The 14,233-nt window shown below is 38.7% G+C and overlaps 1 protein-coding gene across 3 annotated transcripts in view; it reads right to left on the reverse strand.

The window, feature by feature from the left end:
- Window positions 1-14,233, reverse strand: part of EPC1 (enhancer of polycomb homolog 1) — a 68,202-nt gene that overhangs the window by 48,011 nt on the left and 5,958 nt on the right. The gene's annotated exons all lie outside the window — the stretch shown is intronic.

Genomic DNA, 14,233 nt, shown 5'->3' on the forward strand with positions numbered 1-14,233 from the left:
ACGTTAGGGTTTTGCGTTATATCACAACGTAACTCCAGTTCTACACCTAAATCATAAATCACATGCTTTTAATTTTAAAAGTACCGGAAAATTGTGTTTTGTTTGAATTTCAGTATCCCTCCACGTTTCAAGCAAAGTCGTACAGTTTTGTTCTGTTACATAAGAATCAGTACAAAACCTGTTCCTTTTCTACCACATATTACTCCTAGAAAATAGAACTTCAGGAAACAGGGCATAAGTGTAACAAAATTATTTTTTAGGAGTCTTGATTCACTTGGTAATTTTTCAAACCTATTATGCCTATAATACGAACAAAAAGTATTTATTTTTACTCTCATCACCTTTTAAATCTGTATTGCAAACAGGTAATGCAGTGGAAGCTCCTAGGAAGAATGTTACTTTTTTTAAAGAAGAAAAATACCTTTTTTTTTTTTAAATATACTTGCATGAACTAAGGACTATCACTGTATTAATTTGTATTTCAGTAAGTACATCAGAACCAGATGTGAAAACTGCACAATGCTTTTTATTCTCATTTTAAAGCTTAAGCGTTCCCTAGCTAGAAATAGTAATCCTAAAGAAATCCTAAAATAAGTTGCATATAAAACATCTACAGTTTTCCACAAATACTGAATAATTCATTTTATCCAACTAGCAGACATAATGCAATGACAACAAATAAATAGCAACACACTATCATAGATTTCCTTTGACCTAAAACACTAACTGAAAATGAAATACCTGGCAGCCAAGCAAAAAATAAGGCAATTAAATATGACTCTCCAATGAAAAGCAAAGTATAGAAAACATTCTGAACTATAAAGAAAGAATGCTCAAGTTTAAACTTATCCTTAATTGACCTTTGCATTTCTAACCCCACTACAGGCTTCAGAAAAGCGCAGAACATGCAGAATGGACAATAACATTTAGATACAAATAGGACAGCATGCATTAAGACAAGTTTTTGGCCTGAAGCTCTTGGATTCATCAGCTTTTATTATTTTACCAATAAAACAGATTTTGTAGCAGAATTTGATTAGTCTTCAAAAAATACCTAAATTAATTTGCTAGTGAGATGAGAAGTGCGATTTGAAAGCAAGGATATTCCAAATCAATTTGACATCAGCACCAACTTCTGTCAAGGTGATAATAGGAAAAGTATAGAACTTTTTCTGAGGCAGGAGTTTAAACAGACTGATAGTTATTTCTATTTTACCTTCCTTTCAGTTAGGACATGTAGGTATATTTTAAGTTTTGCCATTTTTGTAGCGTTTACCAAAATGCTTACATTACATTTGTAGACATCAGTACTTTGCTATGACAGTTGCCAGTTTAAAATTGGTATCCTGTTTTGCATAATGACCGAAAGGCTTTGACAGCTCTCAGTAAAAGATCAGTAAGCGTAAATTTAGTTCTGGAGAGAAGTGCTATTTTCTTCTTTAATCCTAAAAATAATAAATAAATACATTTATACTAAATTTTAACATACAGAAGATGAACCATTATATGCTATGTTGTTTGTCTGGTTTATTAAATGAACAAACAACATGATAGACAAGCATAATCCAGTCCATCTCTACTTTAAAGTTGAGAAAGTGTACGGTATCTGTTCTAAAAAGTGACATTTAATGAACTGGAAGGAAGCTGAAATGTAAAAAAATACAGAGATTTGAATTCCTGGTGTTTTTTGTTTGTTTTGTTTTTACAAACTGATTAGAATAGTTCTTTGGAGTATCAAAGAAATGCCTCTAACGCTATGTTTTTGCGATCTAAAAATAGTTAAAACAAGCTCTACTAAACTGAAAGAAGTTTGTACAACAGTTTTAATATATCAGCTGTCTGGATGGTAAATATAAACTGATTTCAATATTCAGCCAAAACTACTGGATTAAGATTATGTATTAAGGGAGGGGATCCAGCAATTTGATCTATGTAGCTACAGGCAGGGGTCTCTTGTTAGAGTATCTAACTCAGGTTTATGAAGCCTAATTATTTAACTTGCTATTTTTGTTTCCAAGTTCTACGCAGCATTTAACAGGTTTTTTACAAATTTCAGTATTTAGTTTTGTGGTTTAAAATTTCTCAAGAGTCAAAAAAAAAAAAGACTTTCAGTAGTTTATTTAAACATGAGTTGTCTTCTGAACAGGTGCCTAATATTGTCTCCTGTTCCAACATCAGTCATTGGTTCTAGGCACAAAATAGCTACGCACAAAGGGCATGTAGCTTATACCACACGTTTTGGTGCTTTCTGGAATCAATTAGCTCTATATTTTAAGGATATAAAATGCTAGGAGACAGTTCAACCCCTTTTTTTTTTTTAAATAAGGAGGTATATTATAAAAAGGCAAGTGTAATATAAAAGAGCTAAAAGTTGAAAACAAGTATAGTACAGAGGCTGATTTGTAAAACATAATGGCTGATATTACTTATGAGTTCTCTGTTTTAGTTTTATGGAACGCATATTTATTTGAAAAAATAGATCTTCACAGCAATAGCCAGTAGTAGCAGTGAACATCTGATGTCATTCCACACTCCAGCCTCACTGGAAGATTACTTCCTTGCCTTCCCCCCCAAAAAAAATGAATCCAGAGTCAAGCTAGGATTAGAAATCCCAGTACATTTGACTCTTTACATATATGCATCTTCTCTGGCCCTACTTTTCTTGTGCCTACTTAAAACTGTAGCAGATTTTGAAAGTAGAATATGTTAAGGGTAAAACATTTTTCTCGCTTATCAACTATTTAAAAAGAGTTTTTACAGAAGATGCTACCATGTTTTCATAAACTGAGGAATAGGCTGTGTACACTAGGTTACATACTCACTTCTTTATCCATAAATATTTGCAATTTTGTTTATTTTTTTTCACTCAGCCTACTTTATACCCAGTTTCTACTATTGTAGAGCTCACTCATCAACTAATTATATAGCAAATTTGATAAGGTGTTTTTGGTCTTTTAGCTTTGTTATGGTTGACTACTCTGAACTGATAAAAAAAAGTATTACTGCCCACCCCTGTTTTCAATAATCACGTATTATGAAATAGCAGTTTAGGAAATTCCCATCCTTTGTTTTCTTTCCATAATTTACTCTTTGGAAAAGTATAGGTGGTTCTTTTGTTCTATGGTAAGAGATGATGGATTCTGTAAGCATATTCCTGGTTTACGTTTGCTAGTGATTCTTCTGTTCAAATTTGATTCTCAGCTATCTTTTTGTGCTTATGTTTCATATCATTACAAATAGCTAAATTCTTTTAAGTCATCGTGGTCAACTAACTGGAGTTTGGATTAAAATGAAGTAAGTGTAGGCAAATATGACACTAGATGTTCTTCATTTTATGAAGTTTCACGCTACAGTAGTAAGTAGGCACATTGTAGAAATTACCTTAACAACATAAAGATTTCAGTCACAAATGAACTGGTGTCATTCATAGTAAATTTCACCTTATCTGATGATGTCAGCTACCTGTTATAAAAGAAATAATGGACCTGTCAAACATGTAAAGCATTCAGATACCACACTACAAAGCTGGTACAAAACACCTGCGATAACTTCTGGCAGATTCTGAAAGACAATTTAATGTCTCATAGCTTTGGTATCTCAAAGAATGATGTGGTATATTCACTCAGTTATTTTAGGCATTCACAGTTGAGATGCAACAGATACAAAGCTTGTCTGAAGTTCTTATTGAATCATAACTTGAAGTAGCGACCAAGTGAATCACTGTTCCTCACTTCTTGTCTCTATCAGGAGAAAGTGCTTTGTCATACACACACACACACTTTTTTTTTTGTTTCTGTAGCGAATGGGAAGGTACATGTACTGCATGACCAATTCTTTTATTACTTTTTTTTTTGTAAGCACCTTTAATTTACACTTTGGAATACAAAATAGAGCACAGAATGGATAATACAACACCTAATCTTCTATTTCTGTTCCCACTCAACATATAGAGGGTAGAAGCAATCCTTTAGATTCTAAAGCTGCATAATTTTATATCTCAAAAAAAAAATCACTGATAAAATAGGAAGCTCAGAAGCATTAAACATGAGCATTTTTTCCACCATAAAGCCCATGACAGCTAGTCTCATGAACAGTACCTTATGCGAAATGTCTAGTAAAGCAGCCTAACAAAACTACCTGTCCTTAACATTCAGAACAGAAACACAGAAGTTGACAACAAAATCTGAAGTTTCAACGCTTTGTTGCAAGTGCCCATACTTAAAATTGGATAAAGGATTACCATCTGATCAATGGGTTTCACATTTTACAACTACATGAAGGAAGTCACAAGACAGCATTACCTAATGTAAAATAAAGTTAACAAAACACGACAGGCTGAAATGAACAATAGTTCCGTCATTTCACAGGCTCTGAGCACAAGACTGTGGTTTTATAGTGTGCTGCCTTCATTAACAACATTGGCTTAAGATACTACAGTCCTGCTCTCTGCTCTGCTGATTTGTTCTTTCTCCTTTCTCAGATCAGGTGAATGATTGGCACGTGGCTGCTGCCACCTCAGGGATCTGGGATCTGTGAGCTGGGACGCTGACACCAGATGGGACGCAGCTGGCCAGGTGTGGCAGGAGCATTCTGGGCAAAGTTGGCTGGGCTTATTAGCAGAGCTTTAAACTGGATTCAGTGGAGGAAAGGAGATGTAGTTCTGAGTGACAGGGAAGAAGCAGGGAACACCAACACTTTAGGAAGCAGCAGGGAAATACTTGAGAATTGTCCTAAAGGAAATACGGAGGGCTCCTCTAAAAAGGTGATGTGGCTGAGAGCCCAGCTGAAGTGCCTCTACACAAGCATGCAGCTTGGGAAACAAGCAAGAGGAGTTGAAAGACACAGTGCAATTAGAAAACTATGAGCTAATTGCTATCACAGAAACATGGTGGGACTAATCACACAACTGGAATATTGCAGTCGAGGGCTACAAACTTTTCATAAGAGACAGGCAGGAAAGGAGGGGTGGTGACGCTGTCCTCTACGTTGAAGAATTAATATATTGTGAAGAGCTGCCTCTGAGAAAAAGCTACAAACAGGTTGAGAGCCAAAAGGTAAACACCAAGGACCAGACCAATAAAGGACGCCTTGTGGTTGGGGTGTACTACTGGCCACCTGATCAATGTACTACTGGCCACCCGATCAAGGGGAACCTGTTGACACGTCCTTGCTTCAGCTGCAAGAAGCACTGCACTCATGCTCTCATCCTGATGGGGGATTTCAACCACGCGGATGTCTGCTGGAAAAGCTACGCAGCAGGCTGTGAGCAATCCTGGAGACTCCTGGAATGAGTTGAAGATAACTTCCTGGTGCAGGTATTAGACAAACCAACCAGAGGAGAAGCGTTACTGGACCTGGTGCTCACCAGTGCAGATGAACTCATTACAAAGGCTAAGACTGGAGGCAGTCTGGGCAGCAGCAACCGTGCCCTGGCGGAGTTCCTGATCTCAAGAAATATCAGCCTGGCAGAGAGCGAAGTCAGGACCCTGAACTTCCAAAGAGCGAACTTCCAGCTATTTAAAGACCTAGCGGATGAGGTTCCCTGGGAAACAGTCCTTAGGGACAGAGGAACTGATCAGAGCTGGCAAATCTTTAAGGAGGCTTTTCTTACAGCGTAAGAACTCCCCACCTCCACGTGTAAGAAATCAAGCACGGAAGGCAGGAAGCCGGTCAAACAGATGTAAGAAGGAAGTGCACAGGCAGCAGAAGCAGGGACATGTGGCCTGGGAAGAACACAGGGATGCTGTCCAGATGCATAGGGATTGGATCAGGAAAGCCAAAGAATATGTGACACTGAACTTGGCAAGGACTGCAAAGAGTAATGAGAAAGGATTCTAGAGGTACACAGGTCTGAAAAGAAAGGCCAAGGAGAGCGTACCCGCTCTGACAAACGAGAAGGGAAAACTGTTAACAACAGTTACCTCTAGGCAGGGGCTGGAGGAGCAAAGTCCCTCCTACTGTAAGCAAAGAGCAGGTTTGATGAAACTGAGCAAGTCCTTGGGTCCTGATGGCATCCATCCCAGGGTCCTGAGGGAGCTGCCCGATGTAGTTGCCAGGCCTCTCTCCATCATATTTGAGAAGTCCTGGTGGTCGGGCAAGGTCCCCGGTGACTGGAAAAATGGAAACATCACTCCTGTGTTTGAAAAGGGTAAAAAGGAAGAACCAGGAACTGCAGACCAGCAAGCCTCACATTTGTGCCTGGGGAGATCCCAGAAAAGATCCTCCTGGAAGCAGTGTCAAGGCACACACAGGACAAGGAGGTGATGTGAGACAGCCTGGTGCCCTGCTATGATGGAGTGACTGCATCAATTGACAAGGGAAGAACAACCAACGTCACCTATGTAGACTTCTGTAAGGGCTTTGGCATGGTCCCACATGACATCCTGATCTCCAGACTGGAAAGAGATGGATTTGAAGGGTGGGCCGTTCAGTGGATAAGGAATTGGCCTGATGGCTACAGCCATCGAGTTGTAGTCAAAAGCTCTATGTCCAGGTAGAGGCTGGTGACAAGTGGTGTTCCTCAGGGGCCTCTCTTGGGACCGGTCCTGTTTCAGTACCTTGATCAGTGACACAGACAGTGGGATGGAGGGCACCCTCAGCAAGTTCTCAGATGACACCAAGCTGAATGGTGCAGTTGATACAACATAAGGAGGGGATACCATCCAAAGGGACCTGGACAAGCTTGGGAAGTGGGCCCATGTGAACCTATTGAGGTTTAACAAGTCCAAGTGCAAGGTGCTGCATCTGGGTCAGGGCAATCCCAGACACAAGGACAGACTGGGAGAAGAACTCACTGGGAGCAGCCCTGCAGAGAAGGACTTCGGGGTTCTGGAGGATGAAAAGCTCGACACGAGGCAGCAGTCTGCGCTTGCAGCCCTGACGGCCAACTGCATCCTGGGCTGCATCAACAGCGGGGTGGCCAGCAGGGGAGGGAGGTGATTGTGCCCTTCTGCTCTGCCCTTGAGAGGCCCCGCTTGGAGTGCTGCATCCACGTGTGGGGCCCCCAGCACAACAAGGATGTGGAGTTGTTACAGTGGGTCCAGAAGAGGGCCATGAGGATGACTAGAGGGTTGGAGCACCTCTCCTGTGAAGAAAGGCTGAGAGAGCTAGGGATGTTCAGCCTGAAGAAGAGAAGACTCTGATGAGACCTTATTGCAGGCTTTCAGTACTTAAAGGGGGCTTATAAAAAGGCTGGAAAGCTTCTTAAATGGGCAGATGGTGATAGGACAAGAAGGAACGGTTTTAAACTAAAAGATGGGAAATTTAGATTAGATGTTAGGAGGAAATTCTTCACTAAGTGGGTGGTGAGGCACTGGCACAGGTTGCCCAGAGAGGTTGTGGATGCCCCATCCCTGGAGGTGTCAAGGCCAGGCTGGATGGGGCTTTGGGCAACCTGGTCTGGTGGGAGGTGTCCCTGCCCATGGCAGGGGGATTGGAACTGGATGGGATTTAAAGTCCCTTCCAACTCAAGCCGCTCTGTTTCTATGATTCTCTGTAGCAACACTGTCCCTTCATTCATATCAGGACACCTGCTTATGAAGCTGCACTGAACACCAAGTTGGGGATCTGATCAGATACTTCAACAACTCAAGAAAAAAACAAAAACAACTATATAAATCAGAAGGAAAAAACAGTAAGAAGACCCGTGCTAGAAGTTGTTCTTCAAGCTACAGCTTAATGCCAATGCCCTCTTCCCTCACGTGATCCAGTCTGTGAAAGCCACAAAATTCTGGAATGATAAACTTATGCAAAAAGGATTTGAGAGTGACCAAACTACATGCAATTTACTACATACTCAGGACAATAAAACTGTCATACGCTATATATTTGAAAACCTTGACCTATGAGACTAGTGTCTGAGCTAGTCTATACATGAAGCATTAATTATTTTCTTACAGGCTGGTTACAACTGTGTATGGGTGGGATTTTATCGTTTCTATTACATACAGAACAGGCAACCTTTTTCCACCTGAGTGGAAGGCATTAGATACCATTTTAGCAAAGTAATCCTGCTTGGAGAATGTGTAGGACCAGTCACACATATGCAAAAGTGAAGTCCAGCATCCTCAGGGTAACTGTCTAAACATAATCCTGGAATAATCAATTTACTGCAGGCAGAATTGAAAACCCAGGCTGAACCTCAAAGGTTGTGCCACTGAGCTACATCCAAAAGAGGAGGTAAAGCCAGCAGCAATCAATTCTTTTTCTGAAAAGAAACAAAGCTTACAGAGGAGCAGCAAAAGCTATTACCACACTTCTACTTGTACAACTGGAGGTAGGATCTTCAAGACATTGCAGGCACTCTGCCTCCACAGGAGGAGCAAAAAGTCTGCAAGAGGCACTAATGACTTACACCTCCTTCTAAAGGAGGATTATTATTTTAAACAGTCAGCATTTGTTCTAAGGCAGACAGAATGGTAGAATAGTCTCTATCTGCCTAAGACATCTGAAAGCACAAACAGTTTGCAGGGTATGGGTTTTTGTTCATTTTTATTTGTTTTGATTTAGGGTGGTTGTGTTTTTTTTTTTTCCCCTTCCCCTGGCACTGTCCAATAGAAATTAGCTTTATATGGCTTGTTATTTAGGAGACTTAAGTTTTTGTGTGTGTGCGGAAAGCAAGTTATGATGGTAGCAGTGATTGTCAGATACAGCAGTGCTAAAGAAACAAAAATTACTTGTGCTGAGACTCTTCTATACTGAAAGAGATATCTTTCCCTTTTTAAGTTCTTTTGAAGTTTTAGAGTTCAAGATAACTATTCTGAATCCACTTAATGTTATAAGGTAAATTATTTGGAGTTTCTCTTTTATTCTTCAATTCTGTAATATATACTCCCTCCAAAATACAAAGCTAGACACACCTTGAATTCATGCTCTAGTCATCTTTTCCAGCAAATATTCCACAAAATAATATCTAAGAATTTAGTAATACGACAAAGTTGTAAAATATAACTCTTTAGTGAAGTTAAAAATAAATAAATTAAAAAAAGGAGGGGAACAAAAAATCCTGAAATGTCTGACTTTATGCTCTATTCTATAGTTTGGAATATATCTATTCATGAGATGATCACTAGAAAAGAAAATGAATTTGTGGTTTTCTAGAATACCAATGCAGTAGTTGATTAATTTTATTATGAACTGGACAACTTACATGAAATATACAATTCCCATTGTGAATTACTTGATGCTCTACTTTTTTCACCTAACAGTTTCTCTCTTTTCTGAAACTGTGGTGTAAGCTGAAACTTTTAAAGACTCTTCTATAGTTATCCACAATTCTCATCTAAGTTGAAGGAGTACTTTCCCCTTCCTTGAGTACTACTAAGTTCAATGCTGAATACAAAACTTAGTAACCAGACCAGCAGATTAACACATCAGATATTGACACTGGTCCTTTTTTTTCCCTTAGCACTCAGCATAAGCACTTAATTTCAATAGTATAATTGAATTTATAGTATTAATGGAAATATGTTTATAAACTACATTAAAATAATGCTCCTACTTTAGGAGGTGTAAGTCTTTAGTGCCTCTTGCAGACTTTTTGCTCCTCCTTTTGTTCCTCCAGAACACCTGCAATTTATTTTTAAATTTATTTTTCATTTCAGTTCTTCCTATTCCACTAGCAAATGACTGTAAAGCAATTAATTTTAAAAAGTAACAAAGTTCCAAAATGAAATAGTTTATTATGAATGTAAAAAACTGCTCTAGGGACCACCACAATCTCTCATATTTGGCTGCCTTTATGACATTCACTGAAGCTTATAGAAGGAACTGCATTAGTGGGATCCTAGGCTGAGCTTGTAGAAAACAGCACTTTGATGCTGCCTCCCCCCCCCCCCCCCCCGCCCCCCGAAGTCCTTTAAAGAAGAAAAAGGAAATTTTAGGACTTTTTGAGAAGCTCCTAATTAAAAGGCACTACCTATGTAGTCCTTAAACTTTGTTAGTCTTTTGGGCATTTACAATACATTGTTACCACATCATAGGGTTTCTGCAGATGCACCCAAACCCCTCCAGTTAAGCAGATACCAATCGGGTGCTGTCATCAGGCAAGAGGAGTTTATGTTTCAGTAGAACTCTAAGTTTCAGAACAACAAAAAAACAACTTTATCCAAAACATTTTTGATTCTGAAATGCAAATCAATAATAATATTAGAAATCACTATTCATTCTTTTGTCATGCTAATTATTCTGGTAATTAAATACTAGTTAAAAAAGCCACAGTAACTGAAATTTGAACTTGGCACACAGGCTACCCACCCCTCTCTTAAGTATGAACTTCTGAGAACACTGGTTTATAACACACACTTACTGAGTCAAGTGAAGTTCATCACATGATTGTGCATTTCCAGTAGAACGGCAAGAATCTTATCCTTTTCTTGCTGGAAATGCAGAGGATTGGGCTCGCCAAAAATAATAGTAAAAAATATTAAGACCACCAAATTAAAAAAAAAGAAAAAGAAACACACCAAAGCCACCCTCTCTACCTAACACAACTGCTAATTCATTAATCAAAGAGCTAAGTATAGACTACTTTGATATTCCACATAGGATAAGCTGAAGGGCTAAAAAGGTAGAGCAAATATAGAAATTATGGTTATACTTAGGTTTAATGGTAGGCACAGCGATGAACTCTAGCTTTAATCTGTCAACTGACCATCAAGTTAGGAACAAAAGGCCCCCATGCCACTACACAAACCTTAGGCTGCCACAATGTCCACACACTGAGCTGGGATAAAGGGATGAAAGAGTGTACTGGGGCCAAGCCATGTTCATGGCATAACTGGAGAAAGTTTACTGCCGTAATTGTTAATTGCATGGCCCTGTGCATGTATTTGCAACTTTATTGCAAATTCAATCCACAATTTTCAATGATTTTAACTTTTTAAATTTTGTTCTTAAAATAAAGCATTTACTTTAATACCTTACTCTCCTAGGATAGAAACACTATCTTGCAAGTTGTTGCAAGTGCTTCAGAGGTTCTGGACAGAATGATCCAGTCCTTGCAGACCTTCAGAATTATATCGCTGATGTTAAATAAGGCAGAATTATAGCCGATACCTACTCTATCGTGTCACATGCTTTAAATTGTAATTCCTGGTTCAGAATGAAAGTTGTGTATCTGCTTGCCTCAGGCAATCCAGGAGAGCACTGATTTATACCTAGATAGGAATTAGCTAGATTTCAGATTTTTGAGGGGCAGTACAGTGTACTTGCCTCTTGGAACGAAGAGGTATTGCCTAATATACATGTTTAGAGGGGAGGAACAGCAGGGTGGAAGTTAGTGGGAAATCCAAGCTTTTTTGTTCAGTTAGTTTTGTTTGGTTTTAAATGTCAGTGGCCCTACCTACCCACCTACAGTATGACTAAACTCAAATTCCAGATCAAAGTAATAGGATTGCGCTGTTCCTTTCAAACAACAGATGCTTGTGAAATTCTGGGTTGTTACACTTAAATTCTAGCGGCTAGTGGAGTTTGTAGGAGAGTTACTGAAAATATATTAGGAATATAGTAAAGTCACATAGATGTAACCAAGCATCTAATAGAGGCTATATCATTTTTACTTAGAACCAATAAATTTCTCCAAAGAAAGAAGAAAAAAAGACAAATCTCTCATCTTTTGGATTCTGAAAGTCTGAAACTGCAAGACTAACACTTAAAAAATCTGTAAACTGAGGGATGTTTCACGTATAGACATGGCATCCTGAAGTACAAGTTTTTTTAGTTATTTTTAATGGTTAGTTACCTTGATTAGCTTTTGTCTCCTCAGTCTTCAATTTGAAGATTTTTATGGTACTTCTGGATTTTTATTAGCTTATGAAAACACTAATTATTTCAACCTCAGATATGGAATCCTTTACATTACACACTGTATTTTGATTTATACTTCTAAATTAAGCATAAGAGAGAACACTACAAAGATATTGTTTGTCTTTGGGATACAAACTAATCATGATCATATTTATATGCAAGCATTTGTATACATGCTTCAGAAGGCTCAAATAATACCACTCTATTAGTGGAAAACACAATGAACTGAGTTTGAATGTACATATCCAGCAGAGGAGGCTAGATCTGCATACAAAACCAATTGACAAGACTGTTCGGTGATATTATATATGCATATGTGTGTACCTGAGTGTGTGTGTGTATAAATGATTCTATCAGAGGCACGAAAATGGAAAACTGATAGGGTTAACCTGAAGATACATTGTTAGAGGTCTTTCAACATTTAGAGAATGCAAAACACTTGTGGGAGTTTGGCAGTTGTTGACAGGGAAAGTGTTTCAGTTGAGAAGGATAAATCAAGCTGCCCTTAGACGAAAGAAGAAAGTAGATTATTTTCCCTATGCCTTTAACATATGTGGGCTCAGAAAACCAAAGCTGACTTGATATGGGCTAAGGGGTTGGTCATCCTGTGTAGATTACATTCTGTGTAGCCACAGAATGGCTTGGGTTGGAAGAGATGTCAAAGACCATCTGGTTCCATCCCCCTGCCATGGGCAGGGACACCTCCCACCAGACCAGGTTGCCCAAAGCCCCATCCAGCCTGGCCTTGAACACCTCCAGGGATGGGGCATCCACAGCTTCTCTGGGCAACCTGTGCCAGTGCCTCACCACCCTCCGAGTGAAGAATTTCCACCTAATATCCAGACTAAGTCTACCCCCTTTTAGATACTGAAGTAGTCTTCAAAATAGATCAGGACACCACATATATTTCAGGTGTTCTCCTCAAGTCCAGCGTAAGGGCATCCTGAGAAACACAAGCAAGTGGAAAGTGGTATTCACAAATTACTTAGAGTACTAGTTAAGGCTCTCTCCCTTGCTCCAATACAGATACTTGATTCTCTTAATGTGTTAAAATATTAAATAATGTGTTTGTTTTATTGTTGTCTGGCACTCTCACCTTCCAAGAGGAGACAGACCACTGTCATTAACACAGGGGCCTGTGCACAAGCCAGCTACAGGTCACAGGTGCCAAGTTTGCAGAACTTCATCTAATTTGTAAGCAACTCAAGAAGGCTGTTAGCACAGAAGTTCATAACCTAATTAAAATAATGTAAAAGTAAAATTAAAAAAAAAAATCAAAGAACGTAGAAGACAGGATGGAAGACAGTTTCTCATATTAAAGTAGCTCATCTGAAAGTATCCTTGCCTAGAATTTCTAACCTGCTACAACAGCAGATTTTTAGCTGGGAAATTGACTCAGAGATGACAAAAGAAATTAGAACATGTTTTTGTGGAATTCTCATTCTTTGAGTGCTTGTAAATGGATATGGGCCAGAATATGCGCACGTGGAGTCAAATATAAACTGTTTTCCCCTCTATCAAAAAAAAAAAGCTGATTGCATATTCACAATTCAAAAAAAGTGCTGCAATCAGCATTGAATATCATCAAGGTATTCTGCCTTGTATGGACACCTTTAAGACCATCAGAAATAACACAATTGCTCTGCATTATAACATTTTGAAATTAAATTTTAATTTTTCTTCAAGAAAAAACTCCCTGAACCAATACATCAGGCTATAAGATGCTCTGTCTAGGCCTGGTATTAAAGAAGATGAAAAGCTGCCAGGTGAAAGGACTCTGAGGAAATTATTCTTTTAGTCATCACATTGTATCAGCAGCACCAAGATTCCTAGTAAACAAATATAAGACCTAAGGGATGCCTAGAGTGCTGAAAGGCCCAGAGTTGAGTCACCTATTTTTCATCCTGTTCAAATAAACATGAAAAACTCCCCCTTATTTCTGTTAGTGAACATTCAAACTGCACATACCTCTAAGGCCAAGGAGATCTTGCTTATGTTTAGCAAGTTTCTTAAAGCTCTGAATAGGAGAGAGGATTAAGAACTAACTCTTCATTACCTAAATCACACACATGTCAAGGTGAAAACAAACATTAGGGTGTGGAATTTATCTGATTAAGTACGGATATTCACATCTGAGCTAGTCATACTAGGCAGGTGGAGATCTGGTCAGGATAATTAGCGAAGTTTAAACTGTTCTTCACCTCCAAATAGACACAAAATATTTGGGTTATTATTTGTAAGATATGGAATCTTCAACCTGTTTCTTTTCAGCAGTTAGGGTTACAGATTTAACAATACCCATCTAAAGTCAGTTAAAGCAAGTTCTACATTAAGCGTTTATGATACAGTGATTCCAATTTACTCAGAAGCATAACTTACTGTTAATCCACTGAAGCATAAGTTAACACCATCTTACGGGCTTGTTACT

The sequence above is a fragment of the Anser anser genome (genome assembly GCF_964211835.1).
Source record: "Anser anser genome assembly, chromosome: 2".
In the NCBI taxonomy this organism is placed as follows: Eukaryota; Metazoa; Chordata; class Aves; order Anseriformes; family Anatidae; genus Anser; species Anser anser.